General features: G+C 47.3%; 2 protein-coding genes across 4 annotated transcripts in view; one reads left to right on the forward strand and one right to left on the reverse strand.

Moving 5' to 3' along the window:
- The window catches only part of SLC16A3 (solute carrier family 16 member 3), a 56645-nt gene extending 41591 nt beyond the window's left edge, over nucleotides 1-15054 (reverse strand). Inside the window, exon 1 of one of the 2 annotated variants that reach the window (XM_006137281.5) lies at nucleotides 14848-15054. The gene's annotated coding sequence lies outside the window, so the exon portion shown is untranslated. Of the gene's footprint in view, nucleotides 1-6236; nucleotides 6391-14847 lie in introns of those variants that run through there. The other variant, XM_006137280.5, reaches the window with a different exon arrangement.
- Nucleotides 15045-22990, forward strand: part of CCDC57 (coiled-coil domain containing 57) — a 173555-nt gene continuing 165609 nt past the window's right edge. For both annotated transcript variants that reach the window (XM_089771854.1, XM_089771855.1), the window contains exon 1: nucleotides 15045-15174. The gene's annotated coding sequence lies outside the window, so the exon portion shown is untranslated. The remainder of the gene's footprint in view (nucleotides 15175-22990) is intronic.

The following is a 22990-nucleotide window of genomic DNA, read 5'->3' on the forward strand; positions in this document are numbered from 1 at the left end:
GTTGTCAGAGATGGAGAAATCAAGCCAACTAAGCTTATGTCCATCTCCAAGGAAGCTGGTCTGATCCAAGCCACCAATTCCTATATGCCTATGTGTAATCTATACACTAAATTTCACCACTTAAAAAAGGGTATGCTTTAGAAACCCAGGGTTAGTCAAATATAAAATAACCAAAAGGGAGATTTTCTATGCTTCCACTCTCCAAATTATGTCTTTGCCGTTCCCTTAGAAACCAGTGCAGGAACACACATGCTGGCACATTAGCTGATTGTTCCAGCAATGTGTGGGATGCTGTAGGTATGTGAGAAGCCATGGCTTACTGCATCCCAGAGGAGAAGTTTGTAATATAAACATGATTTTTAAACAGAGTTTTTATTTGAAAGTTGGCCTGACACCTTTTATTGCCTGTGTAGAAGTGTCTCGTGGTGCAGAGGTTAAGGCACAGATTTTCAAAGGCCATTCAGTGTTCCAAGACAAAACTGATTTAGGAGCCAAAGCCTCACTTACCAATGGTTACCCAAAGGAAAGTAGATCTTTGATTAGGGGCATTACAGTAGCACTGGGAGTAGCCCCAGTTCAGATCAGAATGCCCTTGTGCTTTTTGGTGCTTTATAAATGCAAAGGAGAGATGGACCAAATCTGAGTGTTTAGAGATCCCAAGTTTAGTATAGTCATGATTAGAAGTTGCTTAATTGTATGGTGATGGGGCGCACATAATACCGAGGTGGATAAAAGACTTGGTTCCTACCCTTAATATCTTAACCTAAATCAGCAATGAGCAATTGCAGTCAGTGAATGGGCCACATGAGTGGCCTTCCTTCATCTCAGTAGGCCACAAGATTGTCGTAACCAAGATGGTCTCCCAAGATAGGGCAGTTTTGCTAACTGCGCTTGTGTACCTAGAATTTGTAACGTACAGACTGAACCATAGCAGTGCTTTGATTGGACGCAGAAGGTCACATGGCTCTCACAGTCCCCGTTGTGTGCAATCAACATGCACCTTACTTCATGTGTCCTTGCTTTACGTGTGTGTCACTTTAGTAATAACGATAGGAAAAAAAACACATGGAGGGAAACCAGTGGAATCTGGCAACCCTCTGTGTGGGCAAGGGTAACAAAAGGTCTTGCAGGTCACACATAGAATCCCAAATGGGCTGCATGTGGCCCACAGGTTGCCCACCACTGCTCTAAATGGACAAGACAGTTTACAGATGGGGAATGGAAATCACGTGGGCAATTATGACCTCTATGGAGATCAATTAATTTTCATTCCTCAAATCTTCAAGGAAAGACATCCCCGTTAAAGCAGCCTTACCTTATACTGACACACTTTCTGACACTTTCCTGAATTACTCTTTCATGTATTTCTAATTCCATATCTTTATTACTATAACTTATTCCTCAGTAGTTTCCCAGAATCATACAGATCCAAATTGTTCAGCCTATGAAACTATCTTTTAGCTCACGCAAACAACATCCTCAAAGGCCACTAATGTCCTCTCCATAGGATCTTTCCAAACTACCTCTGATTTCGTTTCTGTCCCATGTCCACCATGAGAGGTGAATGCTTCACTTCTGCTCTTTGAAAGAGTTCGCCATTTTCTGTCATTCCCCTTCTGTCTCTTTTCACACCCCACAATCTGATCAAAACACCCCACAATCTGATCAAAATGCAGGCACCAATTCAATGCTGTCTAGCTGTTCACACCCTCTTATTGTGACATATGCATTGGTGTAACTACAAGAATGTACACAGATACTCATCTGAACAATACCTTACTAACCTGCATTGAAATACACACCCTATTGCTGAGGAAGCTGGGTGCTGCTCCTTTTGATGATGATGTAATGATCAGCATTTTCTATCTGAGATATGAATGGGAATTACAGGAAGTACTCCTGTCTAAACACTGAGGCTGCGTCTAGACTGGCATGATTTTGTGCAAATACTTTTAACGGAAAAGTTTTTCCATAAAAAGTATTTGTGCAAGAGAGCGTTTATACTGGCATGTGCCTTTGCGCAAAAGATTTGCTTTTGTGTAAAAGCATCCATGCCAGTGTAGATGCTCTCTTGCGCAAGAAAGCTCCGATGGCCATTTTAGCCATCGGGCTTTCTTGCGCAAGAAATTAACGTTGCTGTCTACACTGGCCCTCTTGCACAAGAATACCTGCGCAAGAGGCCTTATCCCTGAGCAGGAGCGTCAGAGTATTTGTGCAAGAATCACTGATTTTGTACATTACAAAGTCAGTGTTCTTGTGCAAATACTTGTGGCCAGTGTAGACAGGCGGCAAGATTTTGCGCAAAATCAGGCCAGTCTAGACGCAGCCTGAGTATATTACCATCAAATGTGTCCAGCTTATGCTGCTCCAGAAACAAAACTAGAGACCCAAATATAAACCTGGCCTAATACATTTAGAAATGCTGATATACACTTCTTTATATCAACAAAGCTAAAACGAGAATTGATGTCAATGGGGTTTTTTTTAACAAACACTTATAGTTCAAGAACACCCCAAAATGAAATTTTGTAAACAAGATGTCATGGATCTCTGCTTACTGACATTCGCTAATTTCTATGTCAAATATGATTAATGTACAAATAAGGAGATTCCCCCCACCCCATGCCTGTGTTTTTACACTACATTCACCACCATTGTATCTAAGTGCCCTAAATTGCTGAGTATGATCATCTTCCATGGGAGTTGGGGACCCACAGGTGGCTGATTAAGTGCCTTACTGTCAGCATCACAAACTCACCTTAGGAACTGGCTGTCAATCTATGCCCCCTTCTGTATTTGGACCTCATCAGCTGAAGGGTAATTTATTAATTCTCAGACACCTGCATAGCCCCACTGAAACTCCACTGGCATCAGTACATGCGTTTGCACAGGCAGAAATTACTGGACCTGTCACTAAAGTTTAGTACATAATTGTGTTGATAATACATGAGAAGGACTAGAACTGAAGTTCCTGGCTCTGCAGTACTAGTAAGAGTAATTAATACTAGAAAAAACTGCTATAAATTCTTCATAGCAGGAACTGCCTTTATTTTGTCTCTTTCACACACTCTAAATAATAATGGCTCAAATCCTGCAAACACTTATGCACATTTGATTACTCATACTGAACATCATGGGACTACTCAGGTAGACAGAACTGTTCACATGAATAAGTGTCTGTAGGCTCAGAAGTGCTTGTAAGATCAACAGCTGATACGACTGAATATACAGGAAAAGCTCTGTTGAATAAGGTGTCATTTTACTCAGTCATTTTTTCAGAGAACTGTACAGTGTCACAATTTAAAGTCTATATAAATTTATGCCTCAAGAATGTACAACTTCATTTGCAATTTAAGAATGTGTACAATTGAGTCACATCACATCCTGGCCTAATTTATTACTCCCAACTTAATTCCAACATCCATATATTGTACTAACCCATACACACAGACTTCTGTTCCAGACTCACTTTCAGCCTGTTGATTTGCCATTCCAAAATAATTAAACCACCACTCCACCAGAGACACCCATTGCAAATATAAGAGGAATGTAGATTAAAAGTTATCTGAACTAAGCACTCATGCATCAAATTCAATGTCCATTTTTGTATGTGTTCCAGGACCAATGCTAATAATTTTGTCAAATGAAGAAATTGAACTGTTAAAATTTCAGTCACTCGCTTTTGAGTTTTTAAAAGCCAAATAAAATAAAGAATAAGGCAAAACAATAATGTAGTATGTGAACAATGGCCAAACCATGTTTGCAAAATCAATGTAGTAAGGAAGTTTCAAATCAAAGCCATTGTCCTGGTCCCTACAAAAAAAGGAGGGCATACATGGGTGGAAGGGGAGAAAATGAGTGTGCATATGCACCTGTCTACAGACATCTTGACATCCAGAAGAGGTTAAAGTTGTCTCTTGCTGGCCACCAAAAACTTAAACACCAGAATCAATAGCCACTTTAGAAAATGTTGGCCTAATTAGCTAATGGTGTGCTGTGCTGAGATCATTTGAATTCTTTATAAAGGACCTTACTGGGCTTGATTCTGTTCAGTCTTCTATTAAACTTATTTTGCGAATTTTAGATTTGTCATTGATCTGAAAAGACTTCTGAACTTAAATCACCTAACAGAAAAGATAAGAACACAAGCATGCCATACCGGGTGCGACCACCGGTCCATCTGCCTGCAGCCAATACCAGGAAAGATAGGAGAGATAAAGGGGATTAAGAAGAGATGATTGGATGGAATAAAATCCTCAACTCCCTGATCCAGGTATAGAGCTCTCAGAGGTGTCACAGGAAACAGGAAGGGAAGGGTGCACATTCTTATCCCTCTGCAGCACTGACTGGGAAGGGACATCGGCGCAGACGGCCCTAGCCTCTCCTGAACACTGGAATAAACGTTCCCCAGCCAGCATGGAGTCCTGCCGGCTCCGCGGCGCAGAGCTGAGCGCACAGCCAGGGCCACGCTATGGTTTGTGCTACAGGGAAACTGATGCCAAGAGCAGGAGACCAGAGAATCGCTTCTCTCTGGGCCTGTCCGAACCACAACAGAGCAGCGGCCGAGCCGAATTCGGCACGTGCTCGCGCGCGGCCCGCATCCTTCCCCGGGCGCCGGCAGCAGCTGGCTGCGCAGAGGGCGAGCTGCAAGGACCCGGGGGACGCTGCCTGCTCCAGCAGAGCGTGGGACGAGGGCTCACCTGATGGGGGAAGGCGGGACAGCGCCGCACGCTGTGCGTGGGCCATGGCACGGAGCCCTTCCGCTCCATCGCTCCCTGCACACGGCCCCCCCATCTGAGCGTCCCAGGGCCTGGCTGTGTCCCCCCCCCCGAGCGCACCCATGTCTGAGCGCCTTGGGGCCAAGCTGTGTCCATCCCCCCCCCCACCAGCGTACCCATGTCTGAGCGCCTTGGGGCCAGGCTGTGTCCCCCCCCCCCGAGCGCACCCGTGTCTGAGCGCCTTGGGGCCAGGCTGTGTCCCCCCCCCCCGAGCGTACCCATGTCTGAGCGCCTTGGGGCCAAGCTGTGTCCATCCCCCCCCCCCCCCAGCGTACCCATGTCTGAGCGCCTTGGGGCCAGGCTGTGTCCCCCCCCCCGAGCGCACCCGTGTCTGAGCGCCTTGGGGCCAGGCTGTGTCCCCCCCCCCCCCGAGCGCACCCATGTCTGAGCGCCTTGGGGCCAGGCTGTGTCCCCCCCCCCCCCCCGAGCGTACCCATGTCTGAGCGCCTTGGGGCCAGGCTGTGTCCCCCCCCCCCCGAGCGTACCCATGTCTGAGCGCCTTGGGGCCAGGCTGTGTCCCCCCCCCCCGAGCGTACCCATGTCTGAGCGCCTTGGGGCCAGGCTGTGTCCCCCCCCCCCCGAGCGTACCCATGTCTGAGCGCCTTGGGGCCAGGCTGTGTCCCCCCCACCCCGAGCGTACCCATGTCTGAGCGCCTTGGGGCCAGGCTGTGTCGTCCCCCCCGAGTGCACCCGTGTCTGAGCGCCTTGGGGCCAGGCTGTGTCCCCCCCCCCCCCGAGCGTACCCATGTCTGAGCGCCTTGGGGCCAGGCTGTGTCCCCCCCCCCCCCCCGAGCGTACCCATGTCTGAGCGCCTTGGGGCCAAGCTGTGTCCCCCCCACCCCGAGCGTACCCATGTCTGAGCGCCTTGGGGCCAGGCTGTGTCCCCCCCCCCCCGAGCGTACCCATGTCTGAGCGCCTTGGGGCCAAGCTGTGTCCCCCCCACTCCGAGCGTACCCATGTCTGAGCGCCTTGGGGCCAGGCTGTGTCTCTTCCCCTCCCCCCCCCCGAGCGCACCCGTGTCTGAGCGTCCCAGGGCCAAGATGTACCCACCTCGCGCACCCGGTCTCTCAGCGCCCCAAGGCCTGGCTGTGAGCCCGCAGCGCACCCGCCCTCCCAGCGCCAGGCTGTGCCCCCGCGAAGCACCGAGGCAGAGAAGCTGCACAAAGGACACAGGAGCGGATGCGCCTCCGGTTGGCGAGCGGCTCCGCCGGCTGCACAAAGGTGCCCGCCTGCCCAGTTCAGCTCCGCGCAGGGACCCGCCGAGGGGAAAAGATGCGCGGGGCACGCCCCAGCGACACCCGGGCGCTTTGGGGTCTTCTCCGCTTCGGCCCGGCTCTTTGCCCGGCTCTGGCGCGGGAGCGGCGGATGTCACCTGCCTCCTCCCGCGCCCCATCCCTGCGGGGGAGCAGCCCCCGGTGCGCATCCCGCAAGCTGCGCCTGCCCGCGGGACCCACCTACCTCGTTCGAGTTTGCGCTGGGTCCCAGACCGACCCGACCGCTGGTGAGGTCTGGGCTGGGGGCTCGAGTTACTCAGCAGCAGCGACTGGTTTCCGACCAACGTCAGAGCAGCCGATGTGGATGGAGTCTTGGTGGGTCCTAGCGCCACCCACCGCCTGTTCATTCACAGACAGGCCAGCCCCTACTTGGGCCACAGCCAGATTGGCCAGAACCATCAGCATAACATAGAATCGTAGGAGGGGAAGGGATTTAGGAGGTCATCAGCTCCAGTCCCCTGCCCTTCTGGCAGAACTAAGCACCAACTAGAACGGGGTAGGTATAAGAATGTTCATTTGCATGACTACAAAATATACAACTTAATATTGTTGATAATTGACATGCTGATTAATAATAGCATAAATGAAACACTGTACTCCTAGACTTTATTTAATGGGACTTAAGCTGCTGCTTGCGGTGCAGTTTGCAGCTGTGCGGGTGCAGGAGTCAGGGTTGGGCTGTATGAAGGACTCAGGGCAGAGGGTGTGTGTGGGAGGTGCAGGAGGCAGGGCAAGGTGCTGGGGGTGGGAAATAAGAATAAGAGCCTCCGGAAAAGGGCACTTTTTCCGGAGGATCTGGGCCAGTCTAGACGCTCTTTTCCGGCTTTTTTAAAAGCCGGAAAAAAGCGGCGGACATTTTTATTTAAATGCCGCGGGGGATATTTAAATCCCCCGCGGATTTCCCTACGACGACTAGTGAAATTTACATGCCCCTTCCGGAAAAGGGGCCAGTGTAGACGTAGCCACAGAGTGCTCCAGCCAGCTCTTGCTGGAGCACAGCCAGCTCTTACTGGGATGCACTGCCTTACTTTCCTCTCTGGTTAAAGATAAAATAGACCAAAAAAAGACTATCTTGATATAAGCAATTATACACATTTTAAATTAGGAATTAATTTTTCATTTTGATTTAAAAAGTTGCATATGTTTTGGGAATGACAAAAAAGCCATATTTGGTTCCCTATTGAGACATATTTGGCTTGAGAGCCATAGGTTGCTGACCCCTGAACTATACCATCCCTGACAGTGTTTGCCTAACCTGCTCTTAAATTTCTCTAGTGACGGAGATTCCTCAACCTCCCTAGGAAATGTATTCCAGTGCTTAACCATCCCGACATTTAAGAAGTTTTTCCTATTGTCCAACCCAAGCCTCCCTTGCTGCAATTAAAGCCCATTACTTCTTGTCCTATCTTTGGAGGTCAAGAATATTCCTCCCTGCTCCCAACACCCTTTTAGATACTTAAAAGCTGTTATCATGTCATCTTTCAGCCTTCTCTTTTCTAGACTAAACAAATCCAATTTTTTCTGTCTTCTCTCCCGGGTCATGTGTTCTAGACCTTTAAACATTTTTGTTGCTCTTCGCTGGACGTTCTCCAATTTGTCCATAAACTTCATGAAATGTGGCCCCCAAAACTGGACACATTACTCCAGCTCAGCTGAGGAGTAATCAGTGCAGAGCAGAACGGAATCTTGTGTCTTGCTTACAACACTCCTGTTAATACATCTCAAAATGATGTTTATTTTTTTGCAACAGTGTTACACTGTTCACTCATGTTTAGCTTGTGGTCCACTATAAGCCTCATATATCTTTCTGCAGTACTCGTTCCAAGGTAGCTTTTCCCATTTTGTATATGCACAACTGCTTGCTCCTTTCTAAGTGCAGTATTTGCATTTGTCCTTATTGAGTTTCATCCTATTTACTCCAGACCCTTTCTCCAGTTTATCTGGATTGTTTTGAATTACTATCCTATCATTCAAAACACTTGCAACCCCTCCCAGCTTAGTAACATCCACAAACTTTATGGCTGTGTCTAGACTGGCAAGTTTTTCCGCAAAATCAGATGATTTTGCGGAAAAACTTGCCAGCTGTCTACACTGGCCGCCTGAATTTCCAGAAAAGCACTGACAATCTCATGTAAGATCGTCAGTGCTTTTCCGGAAATACTATGCTGCTCCTGTTTGGGCAAAAGTCTTTTTCCGAAAGACTTTTGCGCAAAAGGGCCAGTGTAAACAGCACAGTAGTGTTATCCGCAAAAAAGCCCAGATCGTGAAAATGGTGATCGGGGCTTTTTTGCGGAAAACCGCGTCTAGATTGGCACGGACGCTTTTCCGCAAAAAGTGCTTTTGCAGAAAAGCGTCCATACCAATCTAAAGCAAAATGCAGGACAATGTAGCACTTTAAAGACTAACAAGATGGTTTATTAGATGATGAGCTTTCGTGGGCCAGACCCACTTCCTCAGATCAAATAGTGGAAGAAAGTAGTCACAACCATATATACCAAAGGATACAATTAAAAAAAAAAAGAACAAATATGAAAAGGACAAATCACATTGCAGAACAGGAGGGGGATGCGGGGGGGGGGGGAGGAAGGAAGGTAAGTGTCTGTGAATTGATGATATTAGAGGTAGGGAGAGTGGGATGTTTGTGAGTTAATGGTATTAGAGGTGATAATTGGGGAAACTATTACCAAGATAGGGTTGGGCAACCTAGAAAAGGGAAAACTTAGAAAACAACGAATAGTCTAGTAGCACCTGCAGCACCTTAAAGATTAACAAAACATGTAGATGGTATCATGAGCTTTAATGGGTACAACCCACTTCTTCAGATCAGGGCCGACCTAGCCATTAGGCACAGTAGGCACAGTGCCTAGGGCCCACGATACTTTTAGGGGCCCACGAAAATGTTTTAATTTCTAACTGCAAGGATAAAAATTAATATCATATCTCTAAAAATTCTGTATTAAAATACAAAAAAAATCACAGTATTTAAAAATTTAATTGTTTATATTATATTATTAATTGCAATAATTCAAATCGGAAGTTAGAGCTCAACTCAACAATCGGATATTACACCGTAATGGAATTTCCATCAGTAATACACTTTTGCATTTTTACTGAATAATTTCTTGCACATGTATACATATAATAATTTTATGGAACTACTTATCAGTTCTGAAATATGATGAGTATATTTGAGATGTAACCGTTTTTTTCAAATGTTATAATTAAGCACACAATATAGACATGATAAAATATACATGTGCACGTCATACCATTCAAATTTATTCACACGTATTTAGTGAATAACAATCCTGTATTTGCAAAATTAATAAATTATTTATATAAGGTAATCCCTAACCTAAATAGATGATAACTTACTGATGAAATTACTTATAATACGTACCTTTTAAGTAATCAAAACAGAGAACACTTTGATATATGCACTATTATTTTGTACTATAGTGAGAAGCTTAGTGACTGTAAACTGTATGGCCAATATGGCCTCAGCCATAGGCGCCAACTGAATGATGGCGGATAGGAGGCCCACTTAGCCTCAGCGCAGTTTACTTCTCGCAATAAGTGAGATACATACTTAGACTGCGTTGGTATAAAGACGAATATAATCCAGCCTGGATTATATTTGTCTTTATACCAACGCAGTCGTAAAATATAATTTTTAATATTTTTTGTTTATGGAGGAAGGGGCCCACGAAGGCAAAAGTGCCTACGGCCCACAAAAGTCATAATGCTGCCCTGCTTCAGATGACCCGAGTATTAGAAGTCCAGACCCAAGAATAAGTAAGGGAAGGTGAGTATGTGGGGGGGAAATAAGAGAAAACAAAATAGTGAATTGGATTGTTCAAGTTACAAGAGGCTGATAAGAACAATTTGCACCTCTATAAGCACCGGTTGGTTAAGTCATTAAGATGTGTAAGGTACCATCTACATGTTTTTGTTAGTTTTTTAAGGTGCTGCTAGGCTATTTGTTGTTTTTTAAGTTTTTCCAGTTACAGACTAACTTGACTACCCCTCTGAAGCTCTAGAAAGGGAGTGGGCAACATAAATGACTCTCCTTCACCTCAGTGGGCCGCAGCCCACAGCTCATTGGGGGTCCACATGCGGCCTTACTGGACTCCTCCATGTGCCTCTCCCACACTGGGGCACAGGAGCCTCAGACTTACCTGCTCCTCCCCCTCCCTTCCAGTACTTTCAGAGGAGCTGCAAATTGCCTAATTTGCTCTCAGTACCTGCTCTTCCCCCTCAGTCCCAGAGCTGGAATGCTGCATACAGCTGATTTGCAGCATTCCAGCTCTGGAAGGGTGGAGGGGGAGCAGAAATGGAGGGTGAATAAGGTGATTCATGTCTCCTCTGAGAATGTTGGGAAGGAGTGGGAGGAAGAGGAAATATGGGCTCTGGTGCTCCAGTGGACCAGAAGCTTGTGGGGGAAGAGGGCAGCCAGGGGGTCAGTGGACTACAGGTGGAGCCCCAGTTGGCCGCATGCAGCCCATATGACGTAGGTTGCTCACCAATATTGTATAGCATTAGTTACTAATATGGAATTATATTCATCAGGTTTCTATGATCATATAATGAAAAGCCATATTATTATGCATATTATGGCAAAAATACAGCTGTGAGAACAGTACTTCTGCATATATTACTTTTTCAATTACATTTCAGTGTAGTATTAAAATAATGGTTTTGCATTTAAGTGCTTAAAATGTAATATTTACAAACAGTAGCCAACTCCCTCTCCATTGCGAAACTATTTGTGGAGTTTATCATCTTGTATTCTAACTCACATCAGGGGCTAGGCCTCAAAAACAGATGCCAGAAAGATGGCTTTAAGTCACTTTTGCCCTGTTACTCTCTTGTTGCACTGAGCATACCTCAATTAGAATAGAGAATCTGTCTATCTGTTAACTCCTACCCATTACTACTGTGGCAGATACGGCAACTTGCTGCAATAGCCTGTATAAACATGGGTGGAGGGCATCATAGGCAGGGGAGGGCAATGCCTTCTCAAACTGCCTCACCTGGCTCTACCCATGGTCCACCAGAGTCCCCCAGGCTCCTTCCCATTTGCTCTTGCAGTGACAGAGGCTGGGACCTGCAGTGTCACCTGCCTTCCCCATGCTGGGGCTAGTGACTTCGCTGGTGGGGGTGACTTCCTGGTTCTGGGGCATTTTTGGAGACCATATAGTAGGCATGGAACAGGCAGGCTGGGGCTGTGCCTCCCAGCTCTTGTCTCTGGTACCTTGCGGTAGGGGGAGGCTGGAGCCATGGTGCCTGCTGGAAGCCTGGGGCCAGAGGAAGCTGCAGCCATGCCATCAACCAGCTCTCTGCAGCTCCAGGATTGGGGCAGGCTACAGCTATGCTGCCCGCTGTTCCCCTGAGCTTTGGCTGGGGTAGGTTGTGGTCACACCACCCACCTCCATCTCTGGAGACGTTCTTTGAATCTCTCTAGCCAGGGGAGACTGCAGTTGTGATGCCTGCTGGCATTCGAAGGCCAGCGCAGGCTGGGGCTACATAATCCTGGGCTGGGGGCATTACCCTAGAGCCGATGGCAAGAGCCACCTGCCCCATGGAGGGGACTGGGCAGAGGCCAGCAGTGAGGGAAGGCTGGGCCATGGTGGGCATAGAGGAGATGGGGCCTCAGGTGGAAGGGACAGGGCTGCAGGGCTTGCCTCCCCAAGACATGGGGTCACTCACTGCCCATGTGTTATAAATCTTATTGAATTATGTTTAAGAATCTTAGGAGTTCAGTGTATTAAAAATACAAATGTTTCTGTAGTTTAATGGGATTATATGTAATAAGTATATGGAGGAGACCTGACTAACATAAACCTTGACGCACTGTGCGCTTGAAAGGACAACTTGAAACAACATGAACCTTTAAAAGTGAAGTGGGTTTTCCAGGAAATATCTAGGGGGAAGTGTAAATGAATATAATTCCTCTGGTTGTACTTTTAGCCTGAAGAGGGGATATTTTGTGTGCTGATCACCTGTTAATTGAGTTCAGATCACAGCCCCAAATTATATAAAGAAGTGATTTCCAGATTCATAGGTGTGTTTGTCATGAACTTGTAAGAGCAGAACAACTGCCTAGCGAGTTTGAAGTGCTTTTTATCTGTTTGATCTTTTTCGCATTTGGGTGATCTCTGGCATGAGCATACTTTCATTTATTGTTTGTAATATCCAGGTAATACTTTCACCTTAAAAATGTGCTTGCTTAAAAAGAACTGAGACAATCTATGCTCTTTATAGCTTGAGAAAAGCAAAGCAGGGCTCCTGAGACAGTTTGTCTTGCTGGGGAATTCAATGTAGACAGGAAACAGTGCATCTTAGAAAAACCCTGATCAAAAGACAGACAGAGGCATCAATCTCCAACTCAAATATGTGATGGCCAGGGAAACAGAAACATAAGCACAGGTGCATTTGCTGAACGCAGTGGAGTAATACAGCCACAGTTGCCCTGAACTGTGGCAACCACTAAAAGGAAAAAAGATTTCATACACTTGCAAAATCAGGAAATGTAGCTTTAGAGTTGTAGGTGATGATGTCACCAGTGATGCAGTACTTCTGAATTTGTTGCAAGAGAGGATTGCTGATTCATTGTCTGTTTGATTAAACAGTTCAGGGCAACTGTACCTTTAGTCCACTACTATGGTCCATTGGTCCAGTAACAGGACTCATGCTTAGGTTTCTAGCTTGCTGGCCAACACCTCTCTTGGGTGGAGCTGATTACTGCTGTCAGGTTACAGGTGCAGCAGCAGAAGATGGTGCAGTTTGTGAGTTGCTCTCTGTGGCAGAGGATCCCAGACTCCATTTTGTCTTTCTCAATCTGAGAGACTGCCTGCCTGGTAGGCTCCTCTGACACACAGTCTAGGCTGGGAGAGCCATGGAGCACCTAGAGCCACAAAGAAAAGACTGATCTTTGGGACTCTGCCTTCCCAGCTGTATCTGGTAGGTCTACCTTGCTCCAGAAGAGAGGGGACAGCTAGGGATTCATAGATAAGGGCACTATTCCCTTTCTTCTGGCTTCAACACCATCATCCAGCTATGTCATAAAGGCATGACTTCATACACCTGTAGTTATTGTGAAATATGGACTTGAGTGCTGCCTTTGAGGACCTGGGCCTTAGAGTTTGTCCACAGAATTAGTATAAAGAAAGCTGGAGTGTAAATCTACAGTGCACTAATCTGCTTTGTATTAAGTTGCCATGTGGACCCTGTTACTGTGTACAGTCTAGGCTACGTCTAGACTGCAATCCTCTTTCGAAAGAGGGTTTTTCGAAAGATACTTTAGAAAAAGCCTCTTTAGAAAAAGAGCATCTAGACTACGACCAGTACTATTGAAAAAGCAAGCCGCTTTTTTGAAAGAGAGCACCCAGGCAGTCTGGATGCTCTCTTTCAAAAAAGCAGTTTGTATTACATAGAGCCTTTTTTCAAAAGAGCACTTTCAAAAAAAGGCGTTATTCATCATAAAACGAGGTTTTTCATGGTCGAAAGAACTGCCGCATTCTTTCAATTTACTTTCGAAAGAACGTGGCAGCAGTCTAGAAGCAGGGGAAGTTTTTTCGAAAAAAGGCCACTTTTTAAAAAAAACCCTGTAGTCTAGACACACCCTTAAAGTCAAAGCACGCTAAAGAATGTTCACAGGAACTGAGTCCACAGCTAGTAGGTAGTGAACTCGAACACTGTACACTTCAGCTTGCCATGCACTATATTGTTGTGTGGACCAGCACTTAGGCTAGGTCTACACTGCGTTTTTTCTGCTTTTTTTTCCGGAAGAGGCTTTTCCGACATTTGGCCCATCTACACGGGGCCAAATGTGGGAAAAACCTCCTCTTTTGGAAGATCCCTTATTTCTCATAAAATGAGGAATACAGGGCTTCTGAAAGAATGCACACAGTTTTTCAGAAACTGTTCTGAAAAAGCGGATGCGTTCCCTGGATGTTTTTCTGTCGTGTAGACATAGCCATGGCGTACAGTTGTACTATGTGCATTTTGTTACAATGGTGGATGCTTAGGTAGGACTACTATTTACTAAAGATTGTGTTGGTATCTCATTATATCTGGTATCTCAAACTTTCACATGCTTAGAACTTTCTGAAAAGTTTTCTTTTAGGGCTAAAAGAGTCCCAGGTTGGTTTTGGACCAGAGCCTTTTTTTTAAGGTTTGAGACAAATCCTGTTCTTGAGTTCAGAAAGGTGTCAACTTATATATATTAGTCAAATTAAATAGCTGGCAAATAACTCAGCACTGAATAATTATAACAATTATTAATGGAAAAATCTCGGTGGCTGTAAGTCCCTTAGTGATGGGTTGAACATTGTATTGTTAGTCTTTAAAGTATTTATTTTATGATCCAAATAAGAAATATGCCTGCATCAGTAACAATGTAACAACTTTTTTATTTTTTTTGTTTTAAGATCCAATATACCTCTATTACAGACAGTGCTAATTTCTATGAGATTCTGGTTGGAAAAAGGAAGCATGAATTCTCTTTAGTCTGGCAGGACAGTTTGTGTAACCTGGAAACTTGAGATAAATCATCAGTGAACAAACATGTCAGTGAATTAACCACATAATTGCCAGATAGATGAGTCACTAAAGTGGATGATGCTTCACATCTTGCTTCTTCCATCTCACTGACAGTTAATCGATTACAGGAGGAGGAAGAGGATGAGTTCAGATCTTATTTTGGTTTTTGGATATATTAAGAATAACTTTAAATTATGCTTTCCTAGCAAAATCTCCTTAACAAAACCCCTATTCCTGCATCATGCACTCACCTCTATTGGCTAGACACAAGCCTGATTGCTTGGTAGGTCTAAGGAGCCCTGCACACCCAGGAGCGGGAGGATGGTGCCAGGAACATGCAGAGCCCGCACCCCTCCCCGCCTGCCTGAGTTTCTGGCTGAGGGAGGCAGTTTCGGTGCTGGCTGCAGGCGGCGGCCTGGTGCAGAAGCGGGTCCGGTCTCTGCGAGGCTGCGCGTTGGGGCTCAGCGCTCTTGAAGGGGCTGGGAGCCCGGGCGCTGCGCGGCGGCGCGTTCCCGGAGCGTTCCCATGGAGACGGGGCCTGCTCCGCGAGGACCCGCTGCCGCCTGTCAGAGCAACCGGTGAGTTACCCGCCCCCGCGTCCTGCCCCTCCATTGAACCGGGGCACCCCCCCCGCGTCCTGACTCGCCCCCATTTAACCGGGGCGCCCCCCGTTTCTTATCCCACCCCTATTTAACCGGGGCTCCCCCCCGCGTCCTGCCCCGCCCCTATTTAACCGGGGCTCCCCCCCGCGTCCTGCCCCGCCCCTATTTAACCGGGGCTCCCCCCCGCGTCCTGCCGACCCCTATTTAATCGGGTCGCCCCCCGTTTCTTATTCTACCCCCATTTAACCGGAGTGCCCCCTGTGTCCTGCCCAACCCCTATTTAACTGGGGCTCCTCCCCCCCCGCGTCCTGCCCCGCCCCTATTTAACCGGGGCTCCCCCCCCGCGTCCTGCCCACCCCTATTTAATCAGGTCGCCCCCCGTTTCTTATTCTACCCCCATTTAACCGGAGTGCCCCCTGTGTCCTGCCCAACCCCTATTGAACCGGGGCGCCCCCCTTTCTTATCCCACCCCTATTTAATCTTATCTCACCCCCATTTAACCAGGGCGCTCCCCTGTGTCCTGCCCCACCCACATTTAACCAGGGTGCCCCCCTGTGTCCTGCTCCACCCCCATTTAACCGGGGCACTCCCCGTTTCTTATCCCACCCCCATTTAACCGGGGCGCCCTCTGTTTCTTATCCCACCCCCATTTAACCGGGGCGCCCCCTGTGTCCTGCCCCACCCCTATTTAACCGGGGCGTTCCCCCCGTTTCTTATCCCACCTCTGTTTAACCGGGGCACCCACCCCCGTGTCCTGCCCCACCTCCATTTAGCTGGGGCGCCCCTCCCATGTCTTATCCCACCCCCATTTAGCTGGGGTGCCCAGACCCCGTGCCGTGTCTCCCCTTATCGAAGGCGGGGAGGCCCAGCCCTCCCGTCCCATCCTCCCCTTGGAACTAAACAGGAGTGTTGTGAGCAAGACCCGAGGAGTCATTCTTCCGCTCTGCTCTGCGCTGGTTAGGCTCCAGTTGGAGTACTGTGTCCAGTTCTGGGCACCACATTTCAAGAAAGATGTGGAGAAACTGGAGAAGGTCCAGAGAAGAGCAACAAGAATGATTAAAGGTCTAGAACGGGGGTGGCCAACCCGTGAGATGCATGCGGCTCTTCACCCCTGAAAGTGCGGCTCGCGAAGCCCCCTCCACCGTGGCTCGCAAAGCGCCCCTAGAAACAGCCCTGGGGTCTCTGCTCACCAGGTGCAAAGGAGCTGTTCAGTGTGGCAAGATGGTGGCAGTGTTTCGGCTGTCTTCGTTTAATGGGTTGGCCTCCCTGGTCTAGAAAACATGAGCTATGAGGGAAAAGTGAAAGAATCGGGCTTCTTTAGTTGGAAAAGAGAAGACTGAGAGGGGACATGATAGCGGTTTTCAAGTATCAAAAAGGGTATTACAAGGAGGAGGGAAAATTACTCTCCTTGGCCTCTGAGGATAGGACTATAAGCAATGGACTTAAACTGCAGCAAGGGAGGTTTAGGTTGGACCTTAGGAAAGACCTCCTACTTGCCAGGGTGGTGAAACACTAGAATAAATTGCCTAAGGGGTTTGTGGAATCTCTGTCACTGGAGATATTTAAGAACAGGTTAGATAGACCAACCAAAGCCACCATGACTGGACTCTTGCAGCTGGGCCATGGGATCTGCCTCAGGAGCACGGCGGCTGGGGACAGACCACAGGAGACAGAGGGGGGCTGGAGCCAGGCTGCCATGGCCAGATGGAGGCATCTGCTGACACTATCCCCTCTCACTATCCCGCATGCTTACAGCAGTGGCTCCCAACCGCCAGGCTGCGGCCCTCTGCCTGGCTGCAGGCTTCTGGTTGTCAGGCCATGGTGGCTCTGGGGGCCAGGGCTGAAGAACACTGCTCTTGTTGTGGCTGTTGGAAGAGGCATGTCCTGCCCTGCCTCTCAGCGAGCCAGTGCTGGGCAGGGGCGGGGTTTCCTCCCAGCCAAGGAAGAGCGCACTCTTCTGTGGCCGGGAGGAGGCCCCGCTCCATGTGACCCTCCTGCCATGCAGGGAAGCACTCTTCTGAAGTCAGAGGAGACCCCGCCCCTGCCTGGTGCTGGTTGCCTGAGAGGCGGGGCAGGACAGACCTCTCCCAACAGCCACAGTCGGAAGGGCAGCACTGGATGGTGTACCTCAGTCCCAGCCCCCAGAGCTGCTGGGACACAGGCAGCAGTGCATAGCTAGGTGAGGGCGGCGAGGCAGGCACTGAGGGTTCTAGGGGTGGGGTTAGTGCTGGGGGGCTCCGCAGGCTGAGCTAGTAGTGGAGGGGCAGGGCTGGCACTGGGGGGCTCTGGGGATGGGGCTAATATTGGGGGGCAAGCATTGGGGAGGCTCTGTGGGAGGTTGGGTGCAGTGGGGCTCTGGAAATGGTAGGCTGGTACTGGGGGGTTTGGTGTAGGTGGTCTCTAAGGGATGGGGGACTGGCACAGAAGTATTTGGGATGGGGGGGCTGGCTAGTGGGGGGGCTCTGAGGGCAGGAGGCTGGCACTGAGGGGCTTGTGTGCAGGGGACTCTAGGGTCAATGGCTGGCACTGGGGGATAGTGGAGGGGTGAGTGGTTCTAGGGATTAGGGCTGGGACTGGGGGCTCTGGAGGCTGGGCTTTTGGCAGACGGGCAACATTTTATTTGCAGGTTCATCATTTGCAAAATGAATATGCAAATAAAATTTGATCAGTTCACCCCTGATTAGCTATTCATTGACTCAAATAGCGATTTCCTCCCTCCCTCCCCCTCACTCTATCTTCTGTACTAAATCTGATTTGTCAGTTTAATAATGTGTTCACTTTTTTCATTGTATTCCTTTGGTATATATGGTCATGCCAGTTCTCTTCCAGAATATTATCTGAGGAAGTGGGTCTGGCCCATGAAAGCTCATCACCTATTAAACCATCTTGTTAGTCTTTAAAGTGCTACATAGTTTTTCCTTTTGTTTTTGGAAATATGTAATATTTTTGTATGTTGAGTGCCACTCTCCTTCTCCTTATGCCTACTTGATCCTTCCAAAATACATTATAACATTGACTTTAACATTCCAGTGTGAATCATCTCACCTGGTTTCAGTAATATCAATGAGATTGAATTTATGCTCACAGATCAGGAATTTCAGTTCCTCTTGTATGTTAACCAGTCTAGTAGCTTTAGTGTATAGATTATTAAAGAGTTTTTTCTTTTCATGTTCTTTGATTTCTTGATTAATTTCATTCTCAACATATTGATTTTGTGCAGAGTGCCCATTTCTTCCCTCTTTTTACCTTCCCCCTTTGTTTAATCCTTTCCTGTCTACTCGCCTGGCCCCAAGGAGATGGCTCTCCCTTTTACTGAGTTGGAGGCCAGTCAAACTACATAACCCCTTCCTTCCAGAAAAATAGGATCCATATTCCAGAAAATATCTGTTTTATACCACTTTTCTTGCTTGTCATTCACTTCCAGAATCTTCTGCCTTCCTTTACTTGTGGGACAGGAGGAATCTCAAAGAAGATTGCTTGGACAGTCTTCTTCAGCTCACATCGGAGTTCCCTGAAGTAATCTATTAGTTTTTGTAGTATTTCATAAAAGCATTAGAGTTTGGATTAACATAATCTCAGGTCCATAGCTGGATCCTGGATTCTCTCACCTGAGAATACCTCATCCTTGGCTCTTACGTGTTTTGTTTTGTGGTACGTGTTGACGCAGAGAAAGGCATCTGTTTCAGTTCATAGATTGAAATGCATGTAGCTGGGATTTAACTCATGGTTTTGAATTTGAGATCAAGCCCTTAAACTGGTAGTAGAAATGAATGGGGTACCAGAGGGACTGAAATAAAATCTCTATGTGCTCATGAACACATAAACAATAGAGAATTCACAGTTATTCTTGAGTTTTGTATTGTTTTCACATCCTGCTTCAAATACACTGAAATACAATAATCTAGTCTTGGATGTGACAGATGCATTGATCACTGTGGCCAGCTTCTCATCTGGGAGGAAGAGATAAGGGTTGCACTCTGGATCTGAAAAAACCTGCTTTTAGCCACAAGTGATACCTATTGAGAAAAATTTAAGCGATTCAAACAGGACCCCATTCTGAAAAAAGGGAGCTGTAGACAGAATTCTAGTTAGTTGTTCTAAGTGCTCTCTCCTCTTTTAGCCAGCATCATTTGGCCTTGTCCAGGTTGGTCTGAGGCAGCTGCCATCTGTCCTTTTATAGGCATTGCAATATTTTTAGTAATTGCAGTCATTGGATTAGTGCGAAATGAGAGAGATGTTTGTTTGGCAAATGAGCATCTCTCAGTCTAAGTGGTCTCGTGTAGCTATATAGTCTGGATCCTAGCAATAGTCTGCATGGCAGAGGTTTTGGGGAAGAGAAGCACTTACCCATCATTGTTCTTTGGATAAACTTAAAAAACAACAAATGGTCTGGTAGCACTTTATAGACTAACAAAACATGTAGATGGTATCATGAGCTTTCATGGGCATTTCTTCAGATGACCGGAGTTTGGGTTCAACTGGAGAGCAAGTGACTGGAACCGTTGTGATCTACCTCTGCTGTGTTATGAAGATAGTTTATCAGTACTTTGTTGTTTCTTGTATCAAAAGTTGCATATACACCCTGCAATATGAATATGGAAATCTTGCGTATATCCATGATCATTAGAAAATAATTATTGGTGCCACCTGGGCTGTGTCTTTACACTACTCTGAACTCAGTCTTGATTGTGAGACATCCAGTATATTGTCCCAGCTTCTGTATAAAAGAATGCAGCAGTTTTCACCACACCTTTGTGGTCACCTGATATAGTTGTAGGAACTCCATATTGTGAGTACTCCTGCTCTCAGAAGCAAATGCTTTCTTCCCATTTTCAGTTTCTGTATTTTTAGTTTCTTTATTTTTAAGCTTTCCTCATCCCCTATCCAAATGAAGGAAAGACTGAGGGGATAGAACAAACTAAAAAATAAATGACATTTTTCCTTCATTAATTACTTTCTATGCGTGTTTTTCCACTTTTTCTAAATGAAAAAGCCTGTACAATTAAATATTATTGTACTCTTAAGTTTCATGCTGTTTAACCTCCTTTTGAGAAATTGTCACTTCAGTTTGATACTCATAAGGAGGTAATAGTGGCAGTACATGGAATATTTAATTTTTGCTCCCTTCTAACTGTCTAAAGATTCTATGGCTAAGTTTAGCCAATGAAGCATGTGTCAGGTTTTTTTAAAAAGCACTTATGAAAGCGTTTTGATACCACTCTGTTTATGGGCTGGCACAAAAGCCTCTTGTGTTTAACAAAGCACTGTTCACTACAATTTGAAATGTTTTCAGATGATTCAGCCCACTATTGGATTTTGAACTAATGATAATATTATTACTTTCTGTGTGTAAACTTGGCATTTGTTCCTTCACATTAGAAGTATTTTACTTAATGTTTGTGGCTCTGTTAACAGCCAAATGCATTTGGAGCAGCAGCAGCTAAAAGGAGTAACGGAGTTATAAAAAGAACAGACCTTTCTGTAATGTTATCAGATAAGCAGTGTTTCTTCTGTGCTTGTTGTACTTATAAATGCAAAGTAATATTGCTTTTAGTAGGAAATATTTATCTCTGCCTATTATGTAAAAAGAGGGATTGTATTATAGTATCGTGAATACCATCTCCATATATATACAACCATCAAATAGAAGTTGAAGAAAGTATTCCATTTAATTTTGCTTTCCTTAGTGGACACAGTAATGACAGTGGCAAAATGAGTGACAACAATTTGAAAACCTATCCAGACCATTGATTCCTTTAGCAATAGTTACTATATGATTTGTCAAAGAAAGACAAAACTTCCTCAGGATACTATGCTGTTTATCGTTTTCCATCTTGACACTCATAGACTGAATTTTAAACCTCTGTGGGGAAAGAAATCATGTTTAACAGTGACATCTCTTTGGAGCATGGATATGTTATCAGGTTTGCTGATCTGAAAATCTGTTTTGCATTTTAAGATGATTAAAGAGTCACCATGGGAAAGACATGCTTATTTAATATATTTTTCTCTGTATCCCCATGCTTATACAGGCCGGATTATCTGTACTCACTGATTCAAATAATATTGTGATGTGAGAGTATCTGTACTGACTCCATATAGGAAAAGCAGCTGAGCAGAGACTATGATCTATTTTTACTATTTCTTACCAGGTGATTCTTACTGGGTACTAGTTATCCAGTACTCGGGAGTAGTCCCTTGCCCATACCCTGCCGCAAGTGGAGGATTGCTTCAGCCCTGTGGGGAGGTTGGCAGCAACAGCCAGGAGCCTTGCATGTGGGGGGTCCAGAAGCAGAAGCTGGCCCCCCATACACAGGGCTGCAGGCTCCTTATGCTGCTCCCCCCTTGCGTGGGGAACTGGCAGCAGCAGTCCCATGTGGAGAGGGGTTGGGAGCGGTATCCTGATTCATTGGTTAATCCAGAGATGGGAAATAATTTTTTATGGGGGGCCACTCTAAGATTTTGGAAAGTGGTCAAGGGCCTCGCTTGGAGGAGGTGCAGCATTTGGCATGGAGGTTGGGTGCAGGAGGGAGCTTGGAGCAAGGGATTGGGATGCAGGAAGAGGTGTGGGGTCTGGGAGGGAGTTTGGATGAAGGAGGTGGTTGTGACCTGAGGCACTGGACTAGAATGCAGGGGTTTGGTTTGTGACCTAGGGCAGGAGGTTGTTGTGGCCTGGGGCAGAGGACTGGGGTGCAGGGTTTTGGGTTGTGACCTTGGGTAGGAAATTGGGGTACAGAATCTAGGAGGGCGTATGGGTTCAGGAGGGGGACAGAGGGTTTGGCTTATGGGGCAGTAGGGAGGCAGGAATGGGGGGGGGGCAGAGAGTTGGGGGGAGGGAGGAGCCACAGTGCCAAAGGCAGGCTCTGGCCTGGAGACTTGCTTGGGTGACTCCAGGCCATCCTGGAGTACAAACTTAGAGTACAGGCAGTCCCCGACTTACGTGGATCCGACTTACGTCGGATCCCTAGATACGAACGAGGTGAGGCAACTCCCGCACATGCGCAGCAGCATTCCCGGGGCTCGCTCACCTGGGTCCTAGGATCCTCCTCCTCCTCGGGCCGGCTCCGACTGGGGTCCCGCAGAGCTGCTGGGCAGAGGAAAAGTGCCTCCCCACACCCGCTGCCCCCCCCCACCCCCCTGCCAGCAACAGGCTGCCCCCTCCCCTGAGCAACAGGCTGCCGAACAGACAAAAGCAGCCTCTCTGCCCCTCCTCCCCTCTATACATGCCGGGCTCCCGGAGCGCAGCAGCGTCCCCGGGGCTCGCTCACCTGGGTCCTAGAATCCACCTCCTCCTTCTCTTCGGCCGGCTCCAACTGGCCTCTGCCTGCAGCAGCTGGCCGCAGGGACAGGGATCCCGCAGAGCTGCCGGGCAGAGGAAAAGTGCCTCCCCACGCCCGCTGCCCCCCCCCTGCGGCCTCGCATCCTGCACGCCTCCCCCCTCCCCCCCCTGCCAGCAACAGGCTGCCCCCTCCCCTGAGCAACAGGCTGCGGAACAGCAGACAAAAGCAGCCTCTCCGCCCCTCCTCCCCCTATACATGCTGGGCTCCCTGGGCAAACAAAGACTCCACCAAAACAAACAAAGTGCTGGCCTCATTGTGTTAAAAAAAGGACCCTCCTCCTAGAACCCTGGGTGGTGTGTGGAAATAAAGCTATTAGCTCAAAGCATGGTGCAGAGCTGTTTGGTATTTGATGAGTTACTCCTTTAGTCCTGAGTTTGTCACAGGGACAGAAATAGATGTGAAATCTTCTGAACAGGGGAACAGACAGCAAAACAAACATTAGAGGGGAGTTA

This window comes from Pelodiscus sinensis, chromosome 20 (assembly GCF_052426305.1).
Source record: "Pelodiscus sinensis isolate ZL-2025 chromosome 20, ASM5242630v1, whole genome shotgun sequence".
NCBI lineage: Eukaryota > Metazoa > Chordata > Testudines > Trionychidae > Pelodiscus > Pelodiscus sinensis.